Raw genomic sequence first — 16,341 nt, forward strand, 5'->3', positions numbered from 1 at the left:
AGCTTCTTTCTCAGAAGTGCACGATTGTGGAACTCTATTCCGTTTGCCTGTTTCCCACCTGACTACAACTTGGATGTCTTCAAATCCCACATAAACAAATTCCTGACAAACCGCCCCTTAAGTAAGACACTCTATCAAATCTTCCATACTAATGATTACTACAATTCTATCTCATTGATTACTGTACACACAATAACCCTTATCCCTGAGTTGCCTCAGGGGCTTGATAAGTGGTGACCCCCATGCCCAAAAAATACATTTTGTTTTAGTATTAAAACTACGATGGATTCGATTGTAAATATTTACCAATTATTTTTCCTTTATTAAGTTTCTGTTAAGTGCTCATTTGTTGGAAAAATATCATATAACTGAGAGTAGCTAACCTGAAGTTGCGAAAAAATACAATATTTTCACGACTTTCTTCTCAGGTCTTGTAACCACAGTAACATAAAAAAGGGAATGAAGTACTCTTCAGTAAGGAGGAAGTTTTTTATAATAATTGTCTTACTCTATTAATATAAATAAACATAAGGCTATTGTTCTTCTTGGCTGTAGGAAGAGCATCCTCAACTCTGGCAGCTACACCCAGGTAAATTATGTATTATTCACAACACATTTTATGTAAACGTAATAAAAGAATCATTTTATGTAAACGTAATAAAAGAATAATTTTATGTAAACGAAATAAAAAATCATTTTATGTAAACGAAATACAAAGAATCATTTTATGTAAACGAAATACAAAGAATCATTTTATGTAAACGAAATACAAATAATCATTTTATGTAAACGAAATAAAAAAATAATTTTATGTAAACGAAATAAAATAATTTTATGTAAACGAAATAAAAGAATAATTTTATGTAAACGTAATAAAAGAATCATTTTATGTAAACGTAATAAAAAATAAGGACAGAAAACTATTTCTAAACACACACACACACCCATATATATATACATATATACAGTGATGATCATATTTATTGGCACGGTAAAATAAAAGTTAAATTTTGTCTAATAAATTCTAAAAAAGGGATTAAATTAAAGAAAATAACAAAGTATATTATGTATTTTTAACTGGCCTTTCCGATGCAGCAATCGGATTTTAGAAAAAATAAATAACAAAGGAACAACAAACATAATTGCAAAAAACCCTTGTTCAAAATTATTGGCACGATTTATTTAATCAATTGTATAGCCTTTGGCCTTGATTACCTTCCTCAGTCGCTTTTCATAGTTTACAACCAAGTTGTTGCACTCTTCAGTCGTAATTTTAGCCCACTCTTCCTGACAATAATCCTCCAATTGAATAAGATTCTTAGGCTTCCTTTGCATTACCCTCAATTTTAATGTTCTCCATAAATTTTCAATTGGATTAAGGTCTGGGCTTTGTGATGGCCACTCCAAAACATTAATATGATTGTCCTCAACCCATTTCTTAGTCAGTTTAGCCGAATGCTTTGGGTCATTATCTTGCATGAACCACCAACGACGACCAAGTGAGAGCTCTTTAGCAGAGTCTTTCAGGTTTTCATCCAATATTTTAACATAATCTTCCTTTTTTATGCTACCTGTGACCTTAACAAGTCGCCCTGGTCCAGAGGCAGCAAAGGATCCCCAAAACATCAAACTGCTTCCACCGTGCTTCACTGTGGGTATGGTGTTCTTAGGCAGGAAAGCTTCGCCAGATTTTCTGTAAATATAAGACACTTTATTATGGCCAAATAACTCTATTTTCGTTTCGTCAGTCCATAGAACACGTTTCCAGAATGCAACATCTTTATCAATATGACGCTAGCCTTGCTTTCAGGTGCATAGGCTTCAATAAGGGAGTCTTTCTCGGACGATATGCTTTTAAACCAGCTCTCTTCAAAACTCTACCAACTGTATGTCGAGATACATTCACTCCAGAGGTGCTCTGTTCATCAACAATCTCCCCAACAGAGATCCTTGGGTTTTGTTTTACTTATCGAACAATTTTCCGTTCATCTCTTGGGGAAAGAATCATTTTTCTCCCTCTTCCCTCTAAACTCATAACGTGGCCTTGCGATTTGAACTTGTTTATTATGGCTCTAACAGTGGATTTGGGAAGGTTTAGCTTCTTTGAAATCTTATCATAGCCCTCCCCATTGGTATGGCATGCTACAACAAGCTTCCTGACGTCTTCGCTGTGTTCCTTAGTTTTAACCATGGCGATTGAAAATTATAATTTAGTCACTTATAATAGTTTAAATAAATCGCTATCTAAAAATTATCTGAAAAAAATTATTCACTGAATTAGCGTTAAACAAGCATAATATGGCTATAAAAAGTTCAGAAAGCACGTAAACCGGAAATTGATTGATATTATATTGATACTAAAAGAAAAACAAAGCCGTGCCAATAATTTTGAACAAGGGTTTTTTGCAATTATGTTTGTTGTTCCTTTGTTATTTATTTTTTCTAAAATCCGATTGCTGCATCGGAAAGGCCAGTTAAAAATACATAATATACTTTGTTATTTTCTTTAATTTAATCCCTTTTTTAGAATTTATTAGACAAAATTTAACTTTTATTTTACCGTGCCAATAAATATGATCATCACTGTATATATATATATATATATATATATATATATATATATATATATATATATATATATATATATTAAATATTGTGGAAACTTTCTCCACTGAAAGTTAGAGGTTAACAAGGATTTTGCAACAATGGTTTGTTGCGACCTGTGACTAGGTAAAAATTGTAGAACCCTGTCAGTCTGATAATAAGGGTAATGATTCAATTTCTTCAACTCCAATCCCAAACTGAAATCACAACCAAAATTCAGTTCACTCCATCCTTCTTATAATCCAGTTAGCCAATCAAATAAGTTAAACGTAACAACTACCAATATAAAAAGAGTCATCACCCACACAAAGGTTTCTGCTGCCACTCTTCCTGAGAGTCGCAGGTAAGTGCTTCAAGTTTTCTCAATACACTCCCACTCAACAGAAAACAAAATCAATTGTTATTTTGTAAAGCCTTTTTAATATACATATTCCTCATTCTTGATCACCAGAGCAGTGGTGACAAACCCAATCCTTTTCATGTGGTGGAGCTGCACTGATCATAACGCATCTAAAATGGAACCAGTTATCACATTGCTCACAACAGATCATGGCCGATCCGTCATCAGGCTTATTACATCCGGGACAAATCCAAACCTGCTCACTCTCTTGTACTAAAGTGGGTTCCTCAAAACTGGTTTCTGACCAAGGAATTCCTTCTATGGACTCCCAGTCATCATAACAAGGTTCCGGACCATCCTCTTGTGGTTCATATTCTGCATGAAGTTCTAGCGGATATAGATGCTTAAGAGAATATGTTTTCACACTCCCATCACCCCGACGTATCTGTGCCGATCGTACCATACCATCATCTCCTGGAAACAATTCTTCTACTCTCCCCAATGCTCAAAAGGGTCTAGACTTGTTCGGGGGTCTTACCGTCACAATATCTCCAGGCCGTACCTTATTAGATATAGTTGGATAACGATCTTGTTTACGTTCTCGAAGAGAGAGTAAGTAATCCTCGTGCCATATCCGTTTAAACTCCTTGAGCAGCTCATCACGATTCTTCAAAGATTCCAACAATATCTGTCTGGACGGCCAGTTCCCCTTCATTAATTGGTTGAATCTCCAATCTAAGAAATCCAGGGTTTTGATCTGGATGAAGGAAGTGATTGGGTGTAATTACCTCCAGTCCCGAGTTGTTCGAACTCACATAGGTTAGCGGTCTATTGTTCACTGCCCGTTGGACATCTGAAACAGCTGTCCACAGCTCAGATCGACTATAAATGGACCTTCCAACAGTTTTTATAGAGGCATTCCTTTAATGTTTTAATCATGCGTTCGCAAACTCCTCCATACCAAGCCGAATGAAGAGGGATCTTAACATGCTTTATATTATACTGGCCAAATTTCTCATCAAATTCGGAAGAAGTTAGGGCCTGATTTAGTAAACTAACTCCAGCAAGAAATGACTTTGCATTGTCACTATATATGTCAGACGGCAAGCCCCACATGTTTGAAAAAACCTGATGAAGGCCAGTATAAATGTGTGCACTGTCATGTCCTCGACCAGTTCTAAATTGTTATATTCCTAAATACTTAGGAAATAAAGACAAACGTGAGTTACACCGAGTGGTATGTGTAATGGGGTTTATTTATAATACAGAAACGTAAGGCTGCTCGCCTAAGGTAAATAGAAGTACATAGTAACAAGTATGGGGAAGAAAGTCTGATAATCAACACGTAAGACTATCCGTCTTACTGCGACTGCTTGTCTGCCGCTGTCTGCCAAACAGTCCAATATATATATACAGTTTGTAACCGGTGTATAGCCAGTTATGTTCCTTCACAACACCTCCCCCTGAAGCTGAAATCTTCCTGATTTTAGCTTAAATACCTCTTCCTTTTAGGGTCAGGGCTTAATCTCCTGGTAACTTTTCTCTTTCTTGCGCTTTTCCTTCTGGTCAGCGTTACCCGGGGTAAAGGTTTCTGTCCAGCCCGTATGGTCGGTTCAGGCGAAATATTCATTGTTTGCGGTACATACGCTGGTTTTGGTATATCAAAAATATCGCACAATGTTTCCATTGGTGTCTCTTCCACATTTGGAGACAGTCTGGGACGTATTTGATTTCTGTGTCTTTTGCAGACAAAACTTAATCCTTGGATGGTATAGACCATGCTCCCAATCCTTTTTTTGATAATACCTTCAACCCACTGATTTCGTCCATTTTGAAAATTTTTGAAATATACATTTTCACCTGGGGAGAAGCACTTGGTATTAAGGTTTTCTTTTTTGAAAACTTTCTTTTTCTCTGGTAGCAGCCTATCGAAGACAGATCTTATCTTTCTTGCAAACATTAGCTCAGCCGGGGAAGAATTGACATTATTATTAGGATTTGGTGTCACCCTGTAAATTGCTAAAAATGTTTGAATACATTGTTCGTCTGTGTCCGTAGTAAGATTTTTCTTAAGTGCCCTTTTAAACGTATCTACAAATTTTTCGGCCAACCCATTCGATCGTGGATGGTACACAGGTGTTGTCATATGTAGAATATTTAGTGAGTCACAGAATTCTTTGAATTCATGAGCAGTAAATGCTGTTCCATTATCGCTCACTAAGGTTTTTGGCACTCCAAAACGGCTAAAAATTTCATTAAGCGCACTCACAGTGTTTTTTGCTGTTGGATGTCTAAACTTAAATATTTCTGGCCATTTTGAAAAAGAATCTACAATAATCAAGTAAAAATAACCATTTATAGGTCCCGCATAATCAATATGCAGACGTGACCAGGGTAGGTCCGTCTTTGGCCATGGCGTCGTTTTTACTGGAGGATCTCGAGCTGCTAATTGACATCCTCTGCATGTCTTGACACATTTTTCAACTTCCTTGTCCATACCAGGCCAGTACACATATCCTCTCATAAGGGATTTCATTCTCGAAATGCCCAGATGACCTGTATGAAATTCCTTCAGAATTTTCCTCTGTAACGTTAGTGGAATTACGATCCTCTCACCATACATGAGCACATCTTCACAGATGGAAAAAGGCGTTGTTTGATCTACCTTTTTATTTTTTTCTATCCATCCCAATTGATTTTTCATTTTCTTAATGAAAATGTCATTTACTGCCTCTTTTTTTATTTTTTCGAAAGTTACCGGAAGTTCACGTATCATATTACACATTGAACTTGTACATTCACTTTCGTCTTTAAGCGCAGCAATTACCGTTTCTTCGAAACTTTCGCTTCTTTTAGGGATCAACCGTGATAATGCATCTGCGTGTCCTAACTTTTTTGAGGATACATGTTCCATCTTAAACTGATAGTTTAAGAGGGTTACAGCCCATCGCTGTAATCGATTCGCAGTATGTGTGGGAATGCCTTTCTTTGATCCAAATATGGTAAGTAGGGGTTTATGGTCGGTTTGCAAAATAAAAGATCGTCCATGGAGAAATCGATTGTACTTTGTAATTCCAAATATTATCGACAGCGCCTCTTTTTCAATTTGGCTGTAATTTTTCTCCGCTGCAACCAACGTTCTTGAAGCATGGGCGATAGCTTTTGTCCTACCATCCTCATACTTGTGAAGTAATACAGCGCCAACACCGTAATCACTGGCGTCCGTTGCTAGTATTAGTTCCTTTTCTGGATTGAAATGTGCCAATGCTAAGTCTGACAGTAGACATCTTTTGATATTTTGGAAAGCAGATTCACATTCCTTATTCCAGTTCCATTTAACACCCTTTTTCAGTAACTCGTTAAGAGGAGCTCTTAAATTATGTATGTTAGGGATGTAAATTGCATAGTATTGAACTAATCCCAAAACGATTTTAATTTTGTCACTGAATCTGGAGCAGGCATCTTTTCAATTGCTTCAGTCCTTTGTGGATCCGGTCTTCGACCCTCTTTGTCGATTATTTGACCTAGATATTTAATTTTTTTTTCATAAAAAAATCGCATTTTTCTGGGCTCAATTTAAAACCAAATTCCTGTATTCTTTTGAATACTTCTTTTACATGCTTCTTATGATCTTGCAAATTTTCACTTTTAATTAGGATATCGTCAAGGTAGGCCATTGAAAATTCCAACCCTGCCAGCATCGTGTCCATAATTTGCTGGAAAATAGCAGGAGCAACCTTTAATCCAAAAGGAAGCCTCTTTAGCTTAAAAATGCCCTTATGAGTATTTATGCCTAAGTATTTGGAGCATTCATCGCTGATCTTAATTTGCAAGTAAGCATCTGAGAGGTCTATCTTAGAAAAAATTTTTCCTCCATTAAGCTTAGAGAACAGATCTTCTGCGGACGGAAGGGGATAATTATGGTCCAATAGACAGTCATTTAAACCCGTTGAAAAATCTCCACAGACCCTTATTCTGTTATTTTTTTCTTTACATACACGGTTGGACTTGCCCAATCTGTGTGGTTAACTTTTTCAATGACTTCCAGTTGTTGAAGTCTATCCAACTCTTTTTCGATTGGGTCCATCGCTGAAAAAGGCACATTCCTTTTAGGTTTGAATACTGGAGTGGCATTTTTCTTTAATTCAAATTTTGCCTCTGTCTTAATACAGAGTCCTAGTCCTTCGGCAAAAACATTGGGAAATTCAGTTTTCAAATCCTTCAGGAAGTCTTCCCTTTGGTTTGCTTTTTCTGCAGTTAAAACGTTACAAAACGAATTTATGGGTTTCTCCCATAAATTAAACAGGACAATCCAATCTACCCCAAACAGTCATGTATTCTTTCCTGGTACGACGTACACTTTGGATTTATGAGTCTGGTTAGCGAATGTCACTTTGCATTTTAATTCTCCCTTGAACTCTAATCTTTTGCCGCACACACTTCTCGCCGTCTTTCTGGTTTTCGTTAATTCAGGTCGACCTATCCTTTTCCATATATCTTCATTTATAATACTAATATCTGCACCGCTATCCAGAAGCAATGTAACCAGATGTCCATTTATCCGAACATCAACATATTTCCGTCTTTCGCAGCTTTTTTCTTTATTCATGCGAAGCGTATTTACATTATCGGTCCCTTGTCTTTTCTTCTGGGCACAGTATGTTCCCTTGTGACCTCTGAGACCACATTCATAACATATTTTGTTCCTAAACCAGCAGGTCTTATTGTTGTGTCTTAAACTACCACAACATTTACACTTTAGCTTTGGGTCTTTGTATCCTTTAAGGATCCTGTGTTCTTGGAACCTGGACTTTCTTGTGGTCCCTTGCCTTTTTACTTGCTGCACCTTAAAAATATTTTTCTCTTCAATGCGAGTGTTGTCTTTCTTTATGTTAATCAGACGTTGACACTCTTCAGTGACTTTTTGCAATGTTATGTTAGGATCCGCCTCCATAATTGTTAGGATCCGTGAACGTATATCTTTGTCCCTTGGTGCTGTGAGACCTTGTACAAAGATTAAACATTTAAATTGGTCTGCGGAAATTTCATTCAATTTAAATGATTCGCATAAACAGTTCACAGTGCAAGCATATTCTAGATAGTCTTCAGCTTCTGCCTTCTGAATGTTCAAACATTTGTATCTAGAGTGAAATAGGCTATCCCTTTTATCAAATATTTTCGACAAGGTACTAATTGTTTCCTCGAACGAAACCTCCTCCGGTTTTTTTGGTAGAATTAGATTTGCATACTTGGTGTTTTCATCAGTACCCAGTTTTTGTAGTAGCAGGGTAACTTTTTCCTCATCGGTCCAGTCTAAACATCTTTTCGTAAAAATTGTTTCGTATCTTCTGTAGTATGCAGGGAAAGTAACACCAGTATCCGGGGAGTAACGAAATTCCGTTAGTGAATTTGAAATACCCTCGGCAGAAAAATTAGTCTTCTTCCCGGTCGACGTTAGAATTAGCTTTTCTAAATTCTTTTGCTGTGTCGACATTTGTCGTTGTAGTATGTTTGTTTGTTCTTGTTGTGCCTCTAAAGTTTTTTGTGTTCTTTCTTGTTGTTGTTGCAGCTGTTGCTGTAGCTGTTGTTGTTGAATTTGTTGTTGTTGTTGTTGTTGCGCTAAAAATTGTTGAGTCATTTTTGTCTGTTCCTGGATGCTAAGGGCTAGAGCCTTAGTTAACTCTGCTAATTGTTCCATGTTAGCTTCTAGTACAAAAATGTCTTTTCGAATTCTACACAATAATTCCAAAGAAAAATCGTAAATTTACGTATATCGTAAATTAGTAGCAATATGCAGACACAACACGTTTCAACAAAGTTCATCCATAGTAATTCAACAGGCTTTGTAAAATAATTCTTTTTTTTTTTTTTTTTTTTTTTTCAACAACGTAAGTTCATACACAAAATATTTCTTACTTCCCACGACAAATAGTTCCAATTATTTATATAAAGGCAATAACAAACAATTAATTTTCCAAAAAAAAAAAAAAATATATGGCTGCCGTTCCCACGTGGCATAAAATGGTACAATAGTCGTTGTATTTATATTTTTTCTTTCGAAACTCGTAATCCTTTAGTGTAGTTTCGAATTCAACTTGCGACCATTTTTTTTTTTTTTTTTTTTTTTACTTGTCAAAATAAATATAAATTCCACTTTACCTTGAACATGTTTCTATAATTTCTTGTGAGTTCTTTACGAAGAAAAATCCGTACTTTTCGCTACTTTAGGTAGGAAAAATTTTTAAATTCATTGACGCACGTGGTCAAAAATCCTTGTGTAGTTTTTTTTTTTTCGTAAAACAAAAAATCCTTGCATTGTACACAGTCCTTGGTACGGTAATTTATCTCTGTTAAGAGAAAGAACATCCTTTCGTCGCCATTGTTATATTCCTAAATACTTAGGAAATAAAGACAAACGTGAGTTACACCGAGTGGTATGTGTAATGGGGTTTATTTATAATACAGAAACGTAAGGCTGCTCGCCTAAGGTAAATAGAAGTACATAGTAACAAGTATGGGGAAGAAAGTCTGATAATCAACACGTAAGACTATCCGTCTTACTGCGACTGCTTGTCTGCCGCTGTCTGCCAAACAGTCCAATATATATATACAGTTTGTAACCGGTGTATAGCCAGTTATGTTCCTTCACAACATAAATGTACTGCTCTGATTTCCAAGCACGTAAATATGAGAATTTAAATCTTAGATTGAAGATTTTGGTTTTGAACCCACAGGTGTCCCGTATAATCTATCCCTGTATGTAGAAATGGCCTTACCAGATTTACTCTATGTTTAGGCAGGTCTGTCATCTTAGGATACGAAAAATGTATCGAGTTGATTTTCTGACAAATAAAGCAGTGCTTCAATATTCCCTTGACAGCCTGTCTGCCTTGAGGTATCCAAAATCCTCACATCCTGATCCTACTAAGTGTAGCTGGCACACCTAAGTGTTTAGCCCTCTCATGCTGATCCTTCACAATTAGATTAATCAAGGGATGATTCTTCCTGGGCAATATAGGGTTTAAAACCTCATATTGTAGAGTAAAATTTTTTTGGATCCTGCCTCTGGAGCAGACGACACCAGACTTGTCCAGAAATAGGTTTAACTGACTCACAAAGTTCGGAATGGGTTTATCATGAGGTGCATGTAAGAATTTCAATTCAAGAGGAAACGCCTGTTGTTGCATTGTCTTGAACAAGTAGTTAGCAGCAGCCTGTTTATAGTCCAGTTCCTTGCCTCTTGTTTTGGATATAAATTTGAAGACTCTGGAAATCACACGTAGAAGTTTGTTAAAACACGAAAATCTGTCAAAGGAGATGATAGGTTTAGACCAGTTCTCATTACAGGTGTACAACAGGTTCGTACGAACTATTTGCTGGTTGGTTGCACTAAGACAATCCAAAGTACTATCAGGCCAACAGACAGTTTCACCAGACAACCCGTTTGGTCCAGCACTCCAAAAGGAGAAATTTTCTTTAAATTTAGCTATTGTCAGTTCTCTAGTCATTAGGTTCTGATTAAAAGGCACATATTTATACCTGATAGTAAGGTTGTAAGTTGCAAGTATCACTTCTTCCATCTGTGTCACATCCTTGAAGCGATTCTTCGTGAAAATGTTCTTATGACTCGTCTGCTTGGACATCAGCCAAGTGAGTACAATTTGGGCATCTACAGCCAAATACAAACTTCCAAATTTCGTTCCTTGGTAGGCTCTCAAAATATTACTAAGACATTTAATTTCAAAAAGACTCCTAATATACACTTTTATACACATCCGTTCGCTTTAGTGACTAAAAATCGTCCCTTCCCGCTTTCCTTTCCTCATTATTTATGGAATCAGGGTACGAGATTCTCCGAGATTCCCCGAGATTTTTTCCACATAAACGCATGCGGGCGCCATCTTGATTCTCAATTTGTGCTCTGCAGGCACAAACGCGCAGCCGCTTTAACGGTGAGCCACTTCTTTTTCCACAATTACTAAGACATTTAATTTCCAAAAAGACTGCTAATAGTTCCAGCGTTGGCACAGCTTTAGCTTTTAATAGTGCCACCTTTGCCTTAGCAAAAATCAGAGAAGATATACCTCCCTGAACTGCATATACAGAAAACCCATATGCCTTTTTTGAGGCATCTGTCAATATGTATAAATCCACAACAGTATAGCTATCAAGTACCTGTCTTCTAAACGATAACGAATGTAGTGCCAACAAATCACTAGCTAGTAATCTCCACCTTTCCTGCATTTCCTTTGGAATGGGATCATCCCAATCAATATTAGCCTTCCACATTTCTCCCACCAATATGCGACTTTGAATGGTGACTGGGAGACATAAAGATACTGGGTCAAACACACGGGATGTAGCTGATAGTATTTGATGTTTTGTTGCTAAGTTGGGGTCACAAGTTCGCTGGACTAGGCTGATGGAGTCCGACTCTGGGTCATATCTGTAACCCAGAACCTTTTCCGATGACAACTGGTGTCAACTCCACTGTTGTGGTAAGTCGTTGAAAATTGCAGGTTTTCCTTCCTAGGAACATCCCAATCTCAAGGTTTACCTCTGAGACGGATCTTGGGTCACAAGCCAGATCCTGCAAAATTCTTCCACTAAAATACAAATTTTGACTGCCCGTGTCTATCAAACATCACAGCTTTGTCCTCTCTTTGTAGTACGATGGTAGTAATCGGCAAAATACACTGCTTCTCACCCAAACCGGTATTGATACATTCATTTGTTGATGTATATGGCATAGGACACATGATTGTGGTATGGTTCTGGGCTGAACATCGCTCACAATTGCCCTTAGGGTTTCTTTTACAGGGACACGAATCACTGAAATGATTGTTACTTGTGCACCTATAACATAGTCCGAGTTCTCGACAACGATGCCATCTTTGAGGAAATGTATGGTATTCTTCACAAACTTGAGTGGAATGACCATCCCTCAAACAAAGGTTGCAGGTTATATGCCTCTCCTGGATATGGAAGTTATCCAATGTTGGCGTTGTTGTCTCCATTTTTCTGTCTGGATGAATGTATCTACGAGAGCTACCGTAATCCAAATCTCTCTGGTTTGCTTCAGGGAGTGTAGCCTTCCAGGATTTTAAGATCCTGATGCCCGTATCTAAAATAGAAGTTAAAGGTGGATGTGGTGCCCCTACAGACCTCACTAATTCTTCCTTAAGACGGTTGGGCAGTCTTTGGAACAGTATATGGGCTGCTAATGCCCCTCTGCCTGAATTTCATCCTAAATGTTTTTTATGTTACCTTGTTTTTAAACTTGTTTTCATTGTTTTATTTATGTATTTTTCTGTATTCTTCTGTCTTATTCGTCACCCCCCCCCCATGCTACAAAGTAAACGATAAAAACAAACAAAATGCCGGAACCTAACCGATAAAAAAAAATTAAAAAATGCCAGAAATTATTCTCTATTAGAGTAGATAAACTTAGGACTTTTAAAAAAAAGTTAGAACTTTTTTAACAATAAAAAAAAATATAAATGAAATATTTTACACACCTGAACGTAACGACTTTTATTCTATAAATAGATAGGCACTCGTCCAAGTTATCCGGAAATAGAAATCTTCTTACGCTCTAGAAAGACACAACGACATGACAGCTACCAGTTGGCAAAAAGACGGTGGACGGAACATTATGGCAAACATGTTAACTATCTTTTTAAAACTCATCCTAAATGTTTTTTATGGTACCTTGTTTTTAAACTTGTTTTATTTATGTATTTGTCTGTATTCTCCTGTCTTATTCGTCATCCCCATGCTACAAAGTAAACGATAAAAACAAACAAAATGCCGGAAAATAACCGATAAAAAAAAAATGCCGGAAATTATTCTCTATTAGAGTAGATAAACTTAGGACTTTATTTAAGTAATATACTTAATATATACTATTACTGCAAGCTTGCCTATATTGAAAATGCTTGCTTCCTGGCTAGCCTATCAAACCATCTAATATAGTTAGCCTTATTTTCAAGTACATTCGAAATATAATACAGTGCCATTAGCAAAGAAACAGTTACCCATGAAAACGAACCTCCTAAAGTAAAACCTCGAATAATTATCTAAACTCAAATGTAAATTAATATTACGCCACCTTTACAAATTGATAAAAGTTGATTATTGGATTTTCATTAATTATACGGTGAAACTCCAATGATTCAAACTCGATAGATAACGACAAACTTCCACCCATTAATATGGGACGGGAGATTATCATCAAAAGTGTCCTTAATTGTTAACTTAGCACCGGACTTACTACTTAGATATAAATAAATCACTTGTACCAATTCCTCCCCCTTTTTTTTTAAATGGAGAGTAGATAATACAGTGGATGTGTTATCAGCAGCTCCAGTAACTCTCACTTCTTTTTTGTCCCTCAGTCCTCATTCAATGAGTGATTTTTCTGACAAAGGGTGAAGAAAAAGCTGCTTAAAGGTCGGTAGTACTTGGTGACCAGTAGACTGAGATGTCCGAAATTTTTCTGTCTCTGTCTGTCCTTGTGGCCATGTTACTAGTAAGGGTGCTGGATGTAAACGTTTTGTCTAGGCTGACGTTATCTGCCTAATAGTGTGTGTGAGTGTATGTATATACACAGGGCGTTATGAAGCGTCTAGTGTGGTTACTGGGCAATAGGTCGCATGCTCTGCATGCTCCTTAGTATAAGTTGCATGCTTTGCTTGTGCTTTCTCGCTTTCAGTGCCACCGCTGGCTAGCCCTGTGCGAATAGGGAAGCCGAGTGCGTAAGTCTTCCCCTGTCAGTACACAGCCTCCATAACACCAAGACCTCTGCTGTGCCTCCTCGTGGCCACACACGGTAACTGGTTGCCTCGCGGCTCCAGGCTGAACAGCAGGGGGCCCCAGAGATGTGAGTCCATGGCCCACTGACGTGTGGACACGCCCTGGTCTCACATCAACCCCTGCCCCACAGCCCAGTGGGTTATCCTTGGTTGGCATTGGGCTAGGGGAGTAAACCCCAACGAGAAAATCTGTGTTGGGGTGACACTTTAGGCAAAGTCTGACAAACTGGACTCTTGGCACACTCCTGCAGCAGCCTGTCAGTCCAGTCGTCATGGTCTCTTCCTGCCACTGGAACCGCTGATGGTCTGCCAAGATAATGGACTGTGGAGCGTGCACCCACTTTTCACTCAAATCATCACTGCACTAGTTTTGCCCATGCCGACTCTTTATTTCCCACACACTATTTTTTTTTTTCCACCTACAAATACAAGTCCTCCAGCAATGGGGAAGGAGTGGTGGGGACAGGCAAGGTTGTTGCTGGCAGCCCTTAGCTCCAACCCTGCACGTGAGGCGACCCCGGTGTGATGGTCGCTGGATGGCTGGGACTGGAACTGCAGCCTCCTTCGGCAGCTCCCAGGGTGACTGGGCGGCCCTTTTCAGGATCCACACCGCCCAACCTGAATTGGGAGGGGTCTAGAAAAGGTGACCCAAACAAGTGTCTGTTCCACTCTCCACGGACAGGTAGCCGAGCCTCGTCGTGGCAAACCATACCTCGGTCCTAATAATACTAAGAAGCTAATAATTGGCACTTGGAATGTGCGTACTCTTCTCGACCTTGACAACAACTCAAGACCTAAACGGAGAACAGCTCTAATTGCATATGAGTTAAAGAAGTACAACATCGACATCGCTGCTCTCAATGAAACCCGATTCTCGGATGAGGGTTCCCTCACCGAGTCAGGAGAGGGATACACCTTCTTCTGGAAGGGCCTGGATAGGGGTGCTCCTCGCATCCATGGAGTTGCCTTTGCTATCAGGACCAGGCTACTCAACAGCATTCCCCAGAGCCCAACAGGTCACAATGAGAGGCTAATAACTTGGCGCATCCCCTTATCAAATAAACATCACGCTACCCTAGTCAATGTGTATGCACCAACCCTAGATTCAGCTGATGAATTGAAAGACCAATTTTATGCCCAACTCCATGAGATCATGCTGACAATCCCCAAAGAAGATAAGATCATTCTCCTTGGGGACTTCAATGCAATAGTGGGCAGCAGTCACCATCTCTGGGAGAGAGTCCTGGGGCATCATGGAGTTGGAAAATGTAACGATAATGGGTTGCGTCTTTTAACATTCTGCTCCCAACATAATCTGTCCATCACAAATACCATGTTCCAGCTCCAAAATAAATTCAAGACCACCTGGATGCATCCTAGGTCCAGAATTTGGCACCTACTTGACTATGTTATTGTAAGACGTAATGACATGAAAGATGTGAGAATCACCAGAGCCATGAAGGGAGCAGATGGGTGGACAGATCATCGCCTTGTCCGCTCTATTTTCCTTCTTAAGATCCGGCCTCCAGCTCACCGTCAAGCTCCCAGAAAACATCTTGACCTCAAAGCTCTCAACAACATTACAACACGAGCTGCTCTACAAAACGAACTGGCTGAATGTCTTACCTTACCAACTCCTGTAGCAGATCCCATAACAACAGCTTTCTTAACTGAAAAATAGGAAAGCATCTGTGAAGTCCTCCTCAATACTGCCAAGGACATTTTGGGATTCTCAAGAAGAAAACATAGAGACTGGTTTGACGAGCAGTCTGATGGAATTCATCAACTAATTGAAGAAAAAAATCGGCAACAGTAAGCAGTGACTGCAAATCCAACTCCAGCATCACGTGCCAAGCTAGCCGAGCTTCGGTCAAAAGTCCAACATTATATCCCACAGGATTAGTGAATCTCTTGACAAAGGCTTCCTTTCTAGGGCAATTGCTCTTGACATATCAAAGGCCTTCGACAAGGTATGGCATCAGGGTCTACTTCGCAAGATTTCCAGCTACGGTATAACTGGAAATGTTTCTCAATCATTAAATCATTTCTAGACCATCAACATCAACAAAACAGAGGCACTTAACATATGTGAACATCGTCAGGAACCCCCAATGTTCACAATCAACCAACAGCCACTGAAAAACACTCAAGAGTTTACTTATCTTGGCTCAGTGCTCACTGACTCCTGTGACCTAACAAGTGAGGTCCAACGGCGCATTGGTCTGGCTGCTGCAGCCTTTGGCAGACTCTCGCACAGAGTTTTTATGAACCATAACCTCACCACCACCACCAAGGTTTCTGTCTACAGAGCAATCTGTCTCTCCATCCTCTTGTATGGCAGCTAGTCATGGGTGCCTTATAGACGCCACCTGAAAAAACTAGAAGCATTTCATACCAACTGCTTACAGCGTATACTAGGTTTAAAATGGTGGCACAGGGTGCCACACAATGAGATACGCAGGCACACTCAAATGGACCCACTTGAAATAATTCTAACTCATAAACAACTTAGGTGGCTTGGTCACACCATCCGGATGCCAGCAGAAAGGCTCCCACGCAAGGTCCTCTACGGGGAACTTGCAG

This window comes from Euprymna scolopes, chromosome 27 (genome assembly GCF_053919585.1).
Source record: "Euprymna scolopes isolate OS-2025 chromosome 27, ASM5391958v1, whole genome shotgun sequence".
Taxonomy (NCBI): Eukaryota; Metazoa; Mollusca; class Cephalopoda; order Sepiida; family Sepiolidae; genus Euprymna; species Euprymna scolopes.